The sequence below is a fragment of the Psammomys obesus genome, unplaced genomic scaffold (genome assembly GCF_907164565.1).
Source record: "Psammomys obesus unplaced genomic scaffold, mPsaObe1.curated_primary_1811, whole genome shotgun sequence".
Classification (NCBI taxonomy): Eukaryota; Metazoa; Chordata; class Mammalia; order Rodentia; family Muridae; genus Psammomys; species Psammomys obesus.
Window position 1 is genome coordinate 5,991,871 of NW_026594083.1, and position 17,583 is coordinate 6,009,453.

Consider the following 17,583-nt stretch of genomic DNA (forward strand, 5'->3'; position numbering starts at 1 on the left):
GCTTGTCTGGCGGGGCCCCTTTGCGTCCTGCCTGTACATTCCGAAGTTCTGCGAAAAGAGGCCCTTAGCCGCTCAGCCTCGCAAGGCAGGAAAACGGAGGAAGTTTTTTTTTTTTTTGCATTCTGATTACAGCCTGGGTTCTCTCCGTGCTGAGCTTGCTTCTCTCTCCACCCACCTCTCACCAAGAACTCCTTGGCTTGAGGGTGGACAGCCGGATCCTACAGCCTCACCTGGAATGTGCTGCGCAGACATGAAACTGAAAGGCCAGATCACCCACCTATGTGAGGCGGTGGGAGCCAGATGGAAATTTTATTAGAACTAGAGCAAAGTGCACAGCTGCAGCACGCAGAAGACAGCGCTCCGGCTGACAGGCAAACGAACGAGCTCGTGGATGGGGCCTCTGGGTGGCAGCTCCGGCCTTTTGGTTGTTGGACACTGTTCATTTCAGAACTGAAATGGAACAGGGGGCAGGAAAAACAAAACAAAACAAAACACACTTTTACTCTACGCAACTGTTGCTTTCACGTGGTGAGTGCAGATTTAAGATGTTACTCAAATATTCTCTGTGTTGTCGTAAAAGCTAAGATCTGTTATGTTTTTGGGGGGAGAAACAAACCAGCAAGAAATCCTGAGGTCATGCGGCTTTGTCTCTGCTTGATTTCACATGACATTTGCAATCTGAAAAGGGAAATACAGTACTGTTGTCGTCCTGTCTGTTCTTTTCCTTCCAGTTTTTCTTTGGTTTAAGCCCTGCTTTTCTGCAACCCGAGTCAATATTGATTTAGGCAAATCATGTGTGGCAGGAGGAAAGAAGAGACAGGATATCTGTAAACATTTCGTTTAGTAAAACTTCTCTGTCATTCGGCTGTAGCTTCACAATTTGGTGCCACATCTCAGAAATATGCAGCCCAGATGTAAGGAAAGAGCTTTGTGTGACCAACCATTCCTGGCCAGGGGAAGGGTCAGGGCCTGTGCTTAGCTGATTGCCAGCCAGGGAGACTTGTTGGTGTGCGCTCTTATTTTTAATGTAAAAATAGGAAAGAAAGTACATCTTTACCCATTGAAAACTAAGTGTGCTTTGATTCCCCCAAGCCCCTTTCCAGTGGTTTCTGTGTATTATTCCCGGGAAGGATTCTTTTAAAGTCCTTTGAGGAGCAGCGTGCAAACTTCTTTTGTTCCTGCTGATCCTGTTTGCTCACATTGTGTGGCAGAAACTTTGCACACATTTCTTTTTGAAGAATCATGTTAAAATAACTCAGAGTACTTCTAATGGCAGTGCAAATATCTTGGACGTTAGTAAGCTGGTGTTTTCTAAAAGTTAACCAACCAAGCAAAACGAAAACCTCAGAGTATAAATTGAGATTAATCCCTAGTTTAATCATACCTAAATCCTATTTTAAATGTGTCCTCCTTTTTTTTCTTTTTCTTTTCTTTTTTTTTTTTTTTTTTTTTTTTTTTTTTTTTTTTTTTTTTTTTTTTGGTTGTTCAAAGACAATCTCAGTCTGCAAGCAGAAGGGGCAGGCTTCTCATTCCAAACCTCCATGTTCAAATTATATTTTGGAGTACGTGCTAAATGCAACTGCTGTTGTCCACTTCATTAGGAAATCGGTCTTTACTGCCATCAAACTTGTAATAGATGTTATCAAAATGGATAACATACAGACTATGTCTTCCACTGGCTGATTTGATGAAGTTCTCAGGTCTGTGCTTCACACTCACTTAAACATTTTACAAATCGGAGCGATAACACAGTTTTGTCTCCTTGTTTAAAGTTCAGAATTTGTGTGGGGGCAAGCTCCTTTCATCTGGAGCTCTCTGCCTTCAGTTTGCTAAAAGAAATTAATAAACTGAAAACAAGTCAGTATGAAGCTACAGACCTGTAAGGAAAGGGAGAGGAGGATTAAAGGGCGTCAGAAAGTGATTTCAGTTACAAGGTAACTTTTGAAGACATTGCTTAACTAAACTTTTGCAAACTTTATGGAAACCTGTTGGCCCCTGGCAAAGCTAAGTCCTAGTCATGCATTTGTACAGAGATTATGCACAAGAAAGACAAGTTAGTTTTCTGATGTGACCTGAACTGTGCTATCAGAGTAAAATGTGGCAGACACATTCTTTCCTGAGAGAAGTAAGTTCATTATGTCCTTGCCACCTGTTACATTCATTCTTTCATTCCTGTGGTCACAGTTCCTGTTAGTTCCTGCTGCCAAAAAGGGATTTCTTTTCAAGAGAGAAAAACAATGATTTTCCTTTACATGTTTTGAAAAATTGTGTTCTTACCACGAAAGTACTCGAAATATATTTCACAAGGGTTTTTGTTAAGCCAACGTGAACAACAAGAAAATATATGCATTGTTTCAAAAGCCTTGAATATGTATAGCAGTAAATAAAGCAAAGGTTTCCCTGAGAATTTCTAAAAAAGATGGCCCTTTTGAAGATTATGACTGAAAAAAGAACTCATTATCCACCCCCTAAGCCAATTAAAAACCAGTCTTACAAGGAAACTTCATTATTATTATTATTATTATTATTATTATTATTATTATTATTATTACTTAACATAGCTCAGGAAGACACCATGCTACAGGGACAGGCTGAAAAAAAATGGGGTTTCTTCTAGAAGTCTATGAGACACAAGAAACAAAGGGTAGAAATGCCTGCTTAGATTTAAGCATTTAATTTTAAATATTTTTTTAACATTGCTGGTTATATTTACTTATTGGTAAGTTGTAGAGAATTTTTTTAGCAAAATCAAAATCAACCATAGTATTATTTTAATTCTATGTTTTTAAGAAAGTGTATATCTTTTTTAAAAAATGCTAATCTTCTCTTGATGTTCAAATTTTTTAGTTAGCCAATAGGACACATTAGTTATATGTTCTATTGTCATATTTCTTATTTTTATGTAAAGAGCACATGCATGCACGTTTCCTGTGAACATATACTCCAGCCTGTGTACGTGCTTTTGACATCTTAAAGCAACATTCTTCCTTCTAATTTGACAGTTACTTTTATTCTTGGGTAACTTACGATCTGCACAGGAATACAACACATAAATACAGAAAATGAAAAAGAAAGTCTTTTGACACTGCTAAAGTGTCAAAAATAAAACAAGGGGAAGTGGTGCTTTACCAAAGATAATCTGAATGGTGATACGAGGAACTTGTTGTAGAATATATCACAAGTGGTAGGGTTATCAACTTGTGAGGCATGTTTTCCCCCATGTTGGTGGTTAACTGTCCTTCTACGCATCAAGGCAGAGTCTGTCTCTCACAGTGTTTGAGTTCATGAGTTCACATAACAGGTTCTAGAGTGAACTGGACATGGGCTGGGATTACCAACCTCTACGTACATCTCATGCTCACTAAATTTCCGGCTCCCTCTGGAACCCTGTATCAGTAGACATCTGTAGCAGTGAATCAGAATCTACACTGATAAGGAACAATTTCATATTTGTATTTCAGTTGGGCTATCGAATTCATTTTAAAGATGATTTATTCCATTCACATTTTGTATTCTCAAAGGCTTTTCTCAGAGAGCAGTGGTATTTATTACTTTTTCTTTACCTGAAAGAGGAACAGGGAGATGCTTCACCTTCCTAGACGCTTTGGTCTTAGGGTTCTTGCTTTTTGTAAGAAATAGAAAACTTGGGGATTTTCTTTTCACATTGTCACCCTTATAATATTAGCTTTCAACTCCATGCGCAGCTCTCTAGTAATATGAATTAAAATTGCATGATACAGCATATAAAATTCTGAAATTCTCTTTTATCTTCTTTGACATATCTATTTGTGCTAGGCTTTTGGTATATTACTCAGAAATATCTTCCAATTTGCTAATTCTTTTTTGTTATGATGTCCACTATATAAAATATGTAGAATGTATTTTAACTACATTTTTTGGGGGGAAAATTCAAATTGATTTTTTTCTATGAACAATGTTTATTTCTTTAATTGTACTTTTTTGCATGTTTTTTTATTACATTTTCTCCTTGAGGATCCTATTGTACTTATTCTGAAATCTTCCTGGCATTGCTCTGTTATTTTAACATCGTTGAGTGTTTGCATGTGTGTACATGCAGGCCAGAGGACAATGTTGTCATTTTGTATCATTCCATACCACAGTTTTTGAGGTAGTCTTTTACTAAACCTGAAGATCTCCAAACAGCTAGAGTCTTGACCAGGCAAACTCCCAGGATCTTCTACCAGTACTAGGATTACAATCACAAGGCCTTGTACCCAGCTTTATATTTGAGTCCTGTGGATACAAATTCATACCATCAAGCTTTTATACAAAGCATTTGACTAAGGAACACCTTCTCCAGTCTCCAACATTCTAATATTATTTTCTCATGGGTTGGGATTTTGGTTTGTTGACTCAAATTAAATGAGAGAAAATTAAAAACCTCTTTTTATTGCTAGCCCTTCTATATACAGCCCTAAGCTACTCTGGATAGCTTTGTATGATCTCTGTCCCAGCCCCCAATCTTGGGCGATATGTATATATATCCTAGATACAGTTAATGAGCACTTTGACACAAATTCTAGCTGCAAGTTCATTTCTCTTTCTCTATGCTCCTTATGAAATTTCTGGGGCTGAGAAGAGATGATGCACCAGTTAAAAACACTTCCAGAGGACAATTCAGCTACCAGCACATATATCTGGGAAGTAGCAACTTCCTAACATTCTGGCTTCCGGCCATCCAGTGCTCTATTCTGGCCTCCATGAGCAAATTCACTCATGTGCACATAACCCTATATAGATAGACACAAATGTGTACACATAATTAGAAATACATACAGAGAGTTAAAAATTAAAATAAAAAGGTAGTTCTATTATGCAGTGGCGAAGGATGCGAGAGCGGTTGCAGTCACTCAACTTCTGTAATATCACACTCAGTTTTCAATCATAAAAACTGACACTAGGTTTTGGTAAGACGTTGTGAGACAAATGTAGCAGCACAATACCATCTACTTCCCCTGAAAGTATGTGGAGTTTCTTGTGTTTAATTCTAGGCGTCAGCTAGTGATCTCTATCTCATTTGCAGTTTATATTTTGATCTTGTTTTTGAGCATCACTCTGTTTTAATGTTATGTCTTTGGAAATTTATCTGTTATTGCAATATGTGGAAAGCAAAGGAGAAGAGTTCTTGTCATGCCATCTTGACAAGATTTCCCTGAACCAGGAGTTTTGGAATCAGAGCATGAGTTCAAATTCTCACTCACTCATGAATGTTTTCACTTTAGGTAAAGCCTTTATGTATTAAATACCCTTACTTGTTATCATAAAAATTATCAATTGAGATGCTTATCTCATAAAATGTTGTAAACTTTGACATAGGATGTCATTGATTCCGTGCTTGGCCAAACAAGTCATGCACATTTGAGTAAGGAAAAACAACAAAAACCTAAACTTAAGCCAGTGCTACCTACTGTATAACGAATCCATGGCAAGTGGAACATAAAACCAGTTTGGCTCTTGTATTCTGAATGAATACACATAAACATTTATGGTATCTAAAGAAATTTCCAAAGACAACCAGTTTCCATCGTTAACAGGATTTTGTTTCTGCATACTGTTACACTACCCATGAATCTCAGTAAATGTAACAGAAATCTCAGTAAAACAAAATAATTTTCAGATTACTCCAGACATTTTTTCTTTTTCATTTTTTTTTAATTTTATTTTTTCTTATCAGTTACATTTTATTAACTCTGTATCCCAGCTGTATCCCGCTCCCTCATTCCCTCCCAACCCCACCCTCCCTCCCTCCCTCATCTCCCCCATGCCCCTTTCCAAGTCCACTGATGGCGATCCTGTTTTATCAGGTATCTTCAGGACTGGCTGCAAAGTCCTGCTCTGTGGCCCAACAGGACTGCTCCTCCCTTGGGGGGTGGGGAGGTTAAAGAGCCAGCCATTGAGTTCCTGTTAGAAATAGTCCTTGTTCCCCTCACTATGGGAAACCAATTGGTTACTGAGCTACCACAGGCTACATCCAAGCAGAGGTTCTATGTTATCTCCATACATGGTCCTTGGTTGAATGTCAGTCTCTGAAAAGACCCTGTGCCCAGATATATTTGATCCTTGTGGAGCTCCTATCCTTTCCCCATCATACTAACTCCCCTTCTTTCATATGATTCCCTGTACTCTGCTGAGGGTTTGGTCATGAGTCTTTGTATCTGCTTTGAAAACACTGCTAGTTAGAGTCTTTCAGATGCCCTCAGTAGACTCCTGTCATACGTTCAATGCACATCCCATCTGTCTTTCTAAATGAGGATTGATCATCTTACCCCATGTCTGTTCTCTTGATTATCTTTTTTAGATGTATAGATTTCATTATGTTTATCATATCTTATAGGTCTATATAAGTGAGTATATACTGTGTTTGTCTTTCTCCTTCTGGGATATTTCACTCAGAATGATCTTTTCTAGATCCCACCATTTGCCTGCAAATTTCATGATTTCCTCCTTTTTTTATTGCTGAGTAGTATTCCATTGTGTAAAAATACCACAATTTCTGTATCCATTCTTCCGTTGATGGACATCTGGGTTGTTTCCAGGTTCTGGCTATTACAAATAGTGCTGCTATAAACATGGTTGAGCAACTATCCCTTTTGTGTACTTGAGCAAACTTTGAGTTTATACCTAGCAGTGGTATAGCAGGGTCTTGAGGAAGCACTGGTCCTAATTGTCTGAGAAAGCACCAGATAGATTTCCAAAGTGGTTGTACCAGTTTACATTCCCACCAGCAGTGGAGGAGGGTTCCCCTTTCTCCACAACTTCTCCAGCATGTGTTGTCACTTGAGTTTTTCATCTTGGCCATTCTGATGGGTGTGAGGTGAAATCTCAGGGTCGTTTTGATTTGTATTTCCCTGATGGCTAATGAGGTTGAGCATTTCTTTAAGTGTTTCTCTGCCATTTGATATTCCTCTGTCAAGAATTCTCTGTTTAGCTCTGTTCCCCATTTTTTAATTGGATTACTTGGCTTGCTGCTTTTCATCTTCTTTAGTTCTTTGTATATACTGGATGTTCCTTGGGGTGACACTAACCAAGCAAGTGAAAGACTTGTTTGAAAAAAACTTCAAGTCTCTGAAGAAAGAAATTGAAGAAGATCTCAGAAGATTGAAAGATCTCCCGTGCTCATGGATTGGTAGGATTAACATTGTGAAAATGGCCATCCTGCCAAAAGCAATCTACAGATTCAACACAATTCTCATCAAAATACCAACTCAATTCTTTACAGACCTTGAAAAAAAAAGATTCTCAGCTTCATATGGAGAAAAAAAACCCAGAATCTCCGAAACAATTTTGTACAACAACAGATCATCTGGAGGTATCTCCATCCCTGATCTCAAGTTGTACTACAGAGCAATAGTAATAAAAACTGCATGGTATTGGCATAAAAACAGAAAGGAGGATCAATGGAACCGCATAGAAGACCCAGAAATAAACACCACATCTATGAATACTCGATTTTTGACAAAGAAGCCAAAACCATTCAATGGAAAAAAGACAGCATCTTCAACAAATGGTGCTGGTCCAACTGGATGTCTACATGCAGAAAAATGAAAATAGATCCATATTTATCACCCTGTCCAAAACTAAAGTCCAAGTGGAACAAAGACCTCAACATAAAACCAGATACTCTAAATCTGTTAGAAGAAAAAGTGGGGAACAGCCTAGAACTCATTGGCACAGAGACAACTTCCTGAACAGAACACCAACAGCACAGGCTCTAAGAGCAACAATCAATAAATGGGACCTCATGAAACTGAAAAGCTTCTGTAAAGCAAAGGACACTGTCATCAAAACAAAACGCCTGCCTACAGATTGGGAAAGAATCTTCACTAACCCTTTCTTTTTCATTTTTAAAGATCTATCGTAGATACAATGTTCTGCCTGCATGTATACCTGCAGACCAGAAGAGGGCACCAGATCTCATCAAAGATGGTTGTGAGCCACCATGTGGTTGCTGGGAATTGAACTCAGAACCTCTGGAAGAGCAGCCAGTGCTTTTAACCTCTGAGCCATCTCTCCAGCCCCTCCAGACATTTTTTTCCCCCATGGTCATTTTCTTTTAAAAACTTTTTAAAATTAATTGCAAGTTTATTCACTTTGTATCCCAAGTGTAACACCCTCCCTTGTCTGAACATTTTTTTATTGCCCTGAAGTTATTTTCTTGCTTCTGTTTTGTAGTTATTCATAAATTCTGGATATTAGCCTTTTGTCTGAAATAAATGGTAAAGATTTTTTTCAATATTGTGGGATGTCAGTTTGTTCTGCTGGCATTTTCTATACTATATAGACATTTTGATTTTTGTAGGCTCACTTACTGATTCTTGGGGCTAGTACATATTTTGGAGTTTTAGTCAGAATTTTCTTGTCTATTCCTATTTTTTTTTTCTTTTTAGGCCACTTTTAAAATTGCTTACTAATTTTATACCTGCACATAATGTGTTTTGGTGAAATATACATCCATTCCTTCTCCCACAGTCCTTTACCTATCCACCATGTTACTTTTCTCTCCCAACTTTATGTGCTCTGTTTTTATACACACCAAATATTCTAAGTGCTGCCTGTATATCCATCTACTGGAGCATAGATTGACTTTTAAGGGACAGATCCATGAACAAAAGGACCTCTCTATGACCAGCAACTATCAACTGCCAATTGTCCCTTAGCTTGCAGTGGCACTTAATGAGCTGCTTCCCCATCCATGTGGGATGTGTCTGGCCTGATGTTGTGCAGGTGCTATGCATGCAGTCAGGGCTTGTGTGAGTTCATGGCTGCAATGGACTTCTCATGCCCAGAGAACACTGTTTCACTGTGGACATTTAGTAGTCTGGGCTCTTGCAATCTTTCTGCCTCTCTATCTCTTTGATCCCCTGGCCTTGGGAGAATGGGTATGATACCTATGTCCCATGTATGGGTGAGTATTCCACAGTCTATGGCAACAAGGTTATCTGATGAGGGTTCAGAGATGCACTATTCTTTTGGTAAAAAGTTAAGAATTTAATGAGTTGTTTACAATTATGCCTACTTAGTATAAAAATAGTATTCATTCTCCTCTAGATTTTATGACTCATGTAGCATGGATTCCATCTCACACAACAGGCCTTAAATCAAATTTATAAGTGGGTGGTTACTTTTGTAACGTTTATGCCACTATTATAACACTGCACATATCTTCCCAAGTCCATTGCAATTGTAGCATGCAGAGATAATAGGTGGGAATGTCTGCTGATTACTTTCTTTCTGTCAGAAGTTTACATAGAAACTTCCAGAATTTTGAAAGCTAGCCAGTATACATAAAGACTCCAGATAAGTATATTTGATTTCTCTGTGCCCTATTATACAAGTATGTTGTGTTTTCCACAATAGTCTTACCTTCAAGTTCTAGAAGTTAATAAAGAGCAATGTCAATAGCCTAAAATGCTTAAGGCTATGGAATGCAGAAACCAACAATCCTTGAAAAGAGATAACCCATATCTCTTACCAGATTTTTTATTTGATAGCCAATGGTGTCTGAGAAAGGCACGGTCCCACTATTTCAGAGTAACTCCATTTAAACTCCCCAATGCATATGCATGTATTTAGGAAATTCTTAGGTAGTTGAATTCTTTATGGCTTTCCCAAATGTCTTTACTACGAGTTATTTTCCCCCTCATTATCCCTCTTCATCCTCCACCCCATTTAATCCTTTCTGTTCCATAATTGCATTTACTTTTCATTTACCTTTGTTATATGACCTTTCCCTTGATATCACCCCAAATGGCTCCTTATGAGTTCCAAAATTATATCACATTTGAGAAAGAATATGAAATATTTGTTTCTCTGGTTTTGGGTTACTTCACTCAGAAGAATTATTTCCAAACCTGTGAAATTCATAAAATTATTAGTTTACACAGCATATGTATACAACATTTTCATTTTCTTTCATCAGCTGATGGACATCTAGGCTGTTTCAACTTTGAGGATATTGGCAGTACAGTAAAAAGAGACATGGATGATCCACTATCTATCTCTGTAATAGTGTATAGAGGGTAAAGATTTTTCCACACCTGGACTGTCTACTCAAATGATGGTGTCATTTGCTATACAGAAATGTTCCTGTTTATTTTTTTTTTCAGATTTGGTGTTTCTGTTTTTTTAAAAATTTAATTATTATTATTTTTGTATTAATTACACTTTATTCACTTTTTATCACCCTTGTAGCTCCCTTCAGCCTCCCATCTCAGTCCATCCATCCCCCTTCTCCACACATGTCCCTCCCTAAGTCCACTGATAGGGAAGGCCTTATTTCCTTCCTTCTGATCCTAGTCTATGGGCTACATCTGTGTAGGGGTTCTAGGTTATCTCCATCTATGGTCCTTGTTTGGAGTATCGGTCTCACAAGAGAACACTGTGCCCAGATTTTTTGGTTCTGTTGCTCTCCTTGTGGAGCTCCTGTCCCCTCCAAATCTCATTTGTTCATTGTTATTTTTTAAATTTGATTGATTTATTTATTATAATTATTCACTTTGTATCCCTGCTTAATTGTTAACCTTAATGTCTGCACAACCAGGATCCTATTTAGAAAGTCCTTTCTTGTACCATTAAGTTAAAATGCATGTCCTGTTTTATCCTTTAAAAAAATTAGAAGTCAATTCTTATCATGAGGTCCTTGACCATTTGGAGTTGAGTTTTGTGAAGGGTGAAAAATAAGGACATAGTTTCATTCTTTTATATGTATCTATGTTCATCTCTCTAATTTGATCAGTTCTGTTTGTTGAATATGCTGGAGTTTTTAGGGTATTTTATGTATAGAATCATATCATCCTACTAATGGGTATGTTGGCTTTTTCTTTTCCTATTTTTATCAACTTTATCTCCCCCATCTTACTCCTCTAGTTTAAGATTTCAAGTACTATATTAAACAGGAATAAAGAGAGTAGGCATTCTTGTTTTGTTCTTGATTTCAATGGAAATAATTTCTCTTTTTCCTTGATTTAACATGGTGTTGGCTGTAGACTGATTACATCTATATGTGTATGCATGTGTGTGGGTGTTGAAATACATTCTCTGTAAACCCACGATTCGATTCTTTAGGGCTTTTTTTCTTTTTTTAATTAATTAATTTTTTATTAATTACAATTTATTCACTTTATATCTTAGCTGTAGCCCCTTCCCTTGTCCCCTCCCAATCCCACGCTCCTTCCCTCTTCTCGCCCTATGCCCCTCCCCCAGTCCAGTGATAGTGATGGTCCTCCTCCCCTTCCATCTGACCCTAGTCTATCAGGTCTCATCAGGACTGGCTGCATTGTCTTTCTCTGTGGACTGGTAAAGCTGTTTCCCTCTAAGGGGGAAGTGATCAAAGAGCCAGACACTGAGTTCATGTCAGAGACAGCCCCTGTTCCCCTTACTAGGCTACCCACATGGAGACTGAGCTTCCATGATCTACATCTTTGCAGGGGTTCTAGGTTATCTCCAAGCATGGTCCTTGGTTGGAGTATCACTCTCAAAAAAGACCCATGTTCCCAGATTTTTTGGTTCTGTTGCTCTTCTTGTGGAGCTCCTTTTCTCTCAAGGTCTTTTATCTCCCCCCTTTTTTTTTATAAGATTTCCTGCTCTCTGCTCAAAGTTTGGGTATGAGTCTCAGCAACTGCTTCGATACCCTGCTGGGTAGAGTCTTTCAGAGGCCCTCTGTGGTAGGCTCCTGTCCTGTTCCTGTTTTCTCCCTCTTTCAATGTCCACCCTGTTTGCTTTTCTGAGTTAAGATTGATCGTCTTACCCAGGGTTCTCCTTCTTGCTTAGCTTCTTTAGGTGTACAGATTTTATTATGTTTATCCTATGTTATATGTCTAATATCTACTCATAAGTGAGTGTATACCATGTGTGTAGTTCTGATTCCTAGATACCTCACTCAGGATAATCTTTTCTAGTTCCAACCATTTGCCTGCAAATTTCATGATTTCTTTATTTTTAATTGCTGAGTAGTATTCCATTGTGTAAATGTACCACAATTTCTATATCCATTCCTCAGGTGAGGGACACCTGGATTGTTTCCAGATTCTGGCTATTACAAATAAAGCTGGTAGGAACATGGTTGAGCAAATGTCCTTCTTGCATACTTGAGCCTATTTTGGATATATGCCTAGGAGTAGTATAGCATGATCTCGAGGTAGCACTATTCCTAATTTCTGAGAAAGCACCAGATTGATTTCTAAAGTGGTTGTACCAGTTTACATTCCCACCAGCAGTGGAGGAGGGTTCTCCTTTCCCCATACCCTCTCCAGCATGTGTTTGCCACTTGAGTTTTTGTTCTTAGCCATTCTGATGGGGGTAAGGTGAATACTCAGGGTCATTTTGATTTGTATATCCCTGATGACTAAGGACATTGCTTTTATAATGAATGGATGTTTTGTATTGTAAAAGCCTTTTCTACATCTAATGAGACGATCATCTAGTTTCTGTCCATTAGTCTATTTGTGCAGTGGAGGATCACATTTATTGATACATACATATACTGAACAACTGCTAAATCTGTGGAAAGAAGTTGAATTTACTGTAGCGGGTGCTACTTTAGATGTGTTTAGTTTGCTTTGAAAACATTTTATTGAAAAATTTTACGTCTATATTCTTTGGGCAGATTGAGGTATAATTTTTATTTTTCATTATTCTTTGTTTATCTGTAATTGTCACTGTAATGCTGGTCTAATAAAAATAATTGGGAAGCATTCTTTTTCTATACTATATAATGGAATCATTTGATAAACATCAGCATTATTTTCTGAAAGGTCTGGAAAATTCTGTGGTAAATCTATCTGGGCTTAGATCTTTTCTTTAATTTTTCTATTTTTATATTTTCCATTGCTATTCAATCTCTCTCTTTGATGAATTTATTTACCTTTTTAAAAACTTTTCTTGGTTTGTCTTTGGTATATTATATGCATTAAGAAATTCATATATTATTTTTAATTTTCCAATTTGGTGGAATAAAGGTGAACAAGGATGTCAGTATAATACTTTGGATATCATTGGTACCTATTGTAGTATCTTCTTTTCATCTCTAATTTTCATTAACTTCATCTTTCTCTGTTTTTCTGCTAATTTGATTTAGAATTTGACAATCTCATTAATCTTAAAAAATCTTTTGGTTTCAATGATTCTTTGTTTTTCTAATTTTGTTTAATTTATATTTCATTAATTTCAGTCTTGATCTTGATGATCTTTTATCATCTACTTTGTTGTGGTGTTGGTTTTTCTTGCTGAATCCCAGGGCCTTCAGATATATCATTATTAATTCTGATCCCATCGCTATTTTATGTTGGTGCTTAGCTCTGTAAGCTTTCCTGTTAAATCTGCTTTCATTGTATCCATCTCTGTCAAGTGTTATGTTTAGAATTGTAACATGAACTGCTCCTTTAATGAGTATCCCTCCTTTTCTCTTCTGACTAGTTTTGTTTGATGGCTGTGTTGCCAGAGAGTATAGCTATATCTGCATGTTTGTTTATTTTTTTCAAGTTCCACTTACTTGCAATACCTTTATCTACCCATTACCCTAAGGTGGTATCTGTTCTTGGCAATGAGGTCTATTTGATGGAGGCAATATAAGGATGGTTTTTGTTTTCTAAACCAAAATGTTCCTCTATGTCTCTTTATTGAAGGAACTAGAACCATTAATATTGAACAATTTCTCTTAATTTTTGTTATTTTATTGTTTTGTGCTGATTTCTTGGACAGCTTTTGATTATATCTTTGGGAATACTTCATTAATTCACTGTGACTGCTAGTATGCATTTGCCCTTCACTGCAGACTGAATTGTTCCTTCTATGCCCTCTGTAGAGACTGATCACCATTAATTTGCTTTTAAGTTATTTCCATTTAACTTATTTTTAATTTTTATTACTTATTACAATTTATTAATTTTGTATCCCATCTGTGGTCCCTTCCCTTGTCTCCTCCCAATCCCATCTTCCCTGCATCTTCTCCACCTACATCCTCCACTTACTCCACTGATACGGGAGGTCCTCCTCTTCTATGTGACCTAGCCTATTATGTTTATCATGGTACGTTTATTCCTGCAATTTTAATAGATAATTTTGCTAGATATAATCAACAAATGGTCTAATGAAATTAACAGATGGATCTTAAAAGAGAGAACAAAAATGGAATATGAGTATTTTTTAAAGTATTCAATACATACTTGTAAGAAGATAGGAAAAGAAAAACCTTCATTTATGTTTACTTCTGGCAGAGTGCAAGCTTGCGCAGCCACTGTAGAAATCAGTGTGTAGCTTTCTCAAAATATAAAAATTGATATACCCTATAACCCAGCTCTTCTACCTAGGGACATATACCCAGGGATTCCACGTCTTTCCACAAAGATGCTCTTATGTTCATGTTTATTGCTGCTCTATTCATAGCAGCAAAGAAATGAAAACAGTATTCATACCTATCAGCAGACAAACACAATGAAAGAGCAGGACACATACACAATGGAGTTTTATTCACATGTAAACAAAACATACAGTATGTAAATGGCAGATAAATGGATGCCTCTGTGAAGTATGATATTAACCAAGGTGACCAAAACACAGAAAAACAAAAACCGCATGTTTTCTCTTATATGGGAATCCAAGCCAGCAATGAATATATATGGGTGTACGTGTGGCTAAAACAAAACAAACAAACAAACAAATACAGCAAAAAACCAATCCAAACCAAAACTTTAAAGGAGAACAGAGAGTAGAAACAGGTGTTAAGATGTGGAACAGGAAGCATAAATTCCATGCCAGCCCAGCCCCTCCGTCCACCTGAAGTCATTACCTGCTCTTCCCAACATGCTCTATCTATAAAAAATTCAGAGCTAACAAAGGAATTCTACTTTTCAGCTCAGGAAATACCAACTATATGAAAGATCGACCCAGTGACTTCTTACCCTAACAAACCAGTACTCTCAAAATGCTTGTCAATGAAAATTACCTAGACGAACTCTGGGATACAGAATTTAAAAAAACATTAGATTCTGAGACACTAGAGAGCAAAACAGAGTCTTGCACAAGCTACAAAAACCCTCTATTTACTAAGCTCCTTCCTCAGAGCATGTCCTTTTAAAAAAATCTTTTCTCATATATTATACCCTGACTACAGCTTCCTCTCCCTCCCCTACCGCTAGTCTCTTCCCTCCACCTCCCTTCTCACCCAGATCCAGCCTCCAACTCTGCCTCCCTTCAGAAAAGAGCAGGCCTCCCCAGAATGTCAAGTAAACACGGTATACCAATCTACAATAAGTCCAGACATACAGCATCACATCAAGGCTGAACAAAGCAACCCACTAGGAGGAAAAGTGTCCTACAAGTAGACAAAGGGCAAGAGGCAGCCCACACTCCCACTGTGAGGAATCCTATAAGATTTCCAAGCACTCAGCCGTAATATAAATGCAGAGGACCTTGGTTAGAACCATACAGGCTCCCGTATTTCTACAAGTCCCCATGAGTCTCTGTAAGTTGATTCTGTGGGTAGTGCTCTTTTGATGTCCCTGACCCCTCTGTTTCTTCCAATCCTTCCTCCTCCTCTTCCACAGGACTCCTTGATCTCTGCATAATATTTGCCTGTGGAAATCTGCATCGGCTTCTACCAGCTGCTAGGTGAATTCTCTTTGATTACACCTAAGTTAGACTCTAGTCCCAGAACACTTTGCAGTCAGGACAATCTGTAGGTTGAAGGTTTTGTAGCTGTGTTCATGTGCCAATACCTCCACTTGAGGTCTTGTCTGGTTACAGAAGATGGCTTACTCAGTCTCCACGTACCTCATTACTAGAAGTCTTTACTAAGAGGTTATTTTTATAGATTCCATGCAGTTTCCGTTGCACTGGCTTCTCCCTTCCTTCTAAATGCCTCTGAATTCCAGTCATTTCTCTCAGTATCTTGTCATCCCTCACCACATGATTCCTCTTGTTCCCAATCCCAGACACCCTCAGTCCACTGACGAAACACATTTTGATTCCCCTATGAACTTGCTCTTCTAAATTTCTGCTTATAACTGGTCACTTTCAATGTCTTCATAATTAAATTTATATATTTACTAAATATATAACTGTTATTAAAAGGTTAATAACATTTAGTAAATATTGATCTTTTCTCTACCCAGTGAAGAAACGAATTCTAAAGGTTTATTAACATGCTTTACACCCAGGTGATTTGAGTTGCATTCCTGTGACATTTTCCCCTAGGTAATTTCTAGTGTGTGAACAGTACAAATGAATATTGATTGCAAAAAATCTTGCTAAATTGTGTTGTGATATCCTGCCTTCAAGAACATATGGAATCTAATCTTGCTAATTTGCATCTGACTGACAAGGAAATATTGATTGAGCAAATGAGAAAAATAAGAAAACCAGTTATCAGTGGCTGCACGATATCAAACTTGACAATAGAAAAGCCTAATGTCAAAGAATATAGTATTCCATTTCAAGACTTCAAGTGTTTCCAGCTTCTGGCTATTACAAATAAAGCTGCTACAAACATGGTTGAGCAAATGTCCTTGTTGTGAACTTGAGCATATTTTAGCTATATGCCTAGGAGTGGAGTGGTATAGCAGTATCTTGAGGAAGCACTATTCCTAATTTTCTGAGAAAGTGCCAGATTGATTTCTAAAGTGTTTGTACAAGTTTACATTCCCACCAGCAATGGAAGAGGATTTCCCTTTCTCCACATCCTCTCCAGCATGTGTTGTCACTTGAGTTTTTGTTCTTAGCCATTCTGATGGGTATAAGGTGAAATCTCAGGGTCGTTTTGATTTATATCTCCCTGATGACTAAGATCGTTGGACATTTTTTTTTTGTTTTTCTGCCATTCAATATTCCTCTATTGAGAATTTTGTTTAGCTCTGTATACCATTTTTTTAATTCGATTATTTGGTTTGTTGGTATTTAACTTCTTAACTTCTTTATATATTCTGGATATTAGGACTCTGTCTGATAAAAGGTAGGTAAAGATCCTTTCCCAATCTGCAGGCTGTTGTTTTGTTCTGATGACAGTATCCTTTGCTTTACAGAAGCTTTTCATTTTCATGAGGGCCATTTATTTATTGTTGATCTCAGAGCCCATGCTGTTGGTGTTATGTTCAGGAAGTTGTAGGGGGCAGGAGCTCCGAAAGGAGGCCAACAGAGCCAATTAATTAATTAATTAATTAATTAATTAATTAATTAATTAATTAATAAAGCCTTGAGGGCCCTGCAGAGACTAATACCCCAACCAAGGACAATGCATGGAGAGAACCTAAAACCGTAACTCAGATGTAGCCCATAGACTCAGTATCCAAGTGGTTTCCCTGGTAAGAGGAGTAAAGGCTTTCTCTGGCATGAACTCAGCGACAGGCTCTGGTCACCTCTTTCTGAGGGTTGCAACCTTGCCGGGCCACAGAGGAAGACAATGCAACCAGTTGGGTTGCAATGTATGAAATAAGAACTAAAAAAAGAAAAACTTTTGAAAAGGATAATCTTGAACATTCAAAATACCTTACAAACAAATATAATCTAGAACCAGGACATGTGGCTTCTTCATCATCTCTCTTTTAATGGGAGAGATCTTTTGTTAGAACA

General features: G+C 37.6%; 1 long non-coding RNA gene across 1 annotated transcript in view; it reads left to right on the top strand.

The window, feature by feature from the left end:
• Positions 1–217: 217 nt before the first annotated feature.
• The window catches only part of LOC129684639 (uncharacterized), a 298,081-nt gene continuing 280,715 nt past the window's right edge, over positions 218–17,583 (top strand). The window contains exon 1 of the long non-coding RNA XR_008721369.1: positions 218–528. This is a non-coding gene — a long non-coding RNA (uncharacterized LOC129684639). The remainder of the gene's footprint in view (positions 529–17,583) is intronic.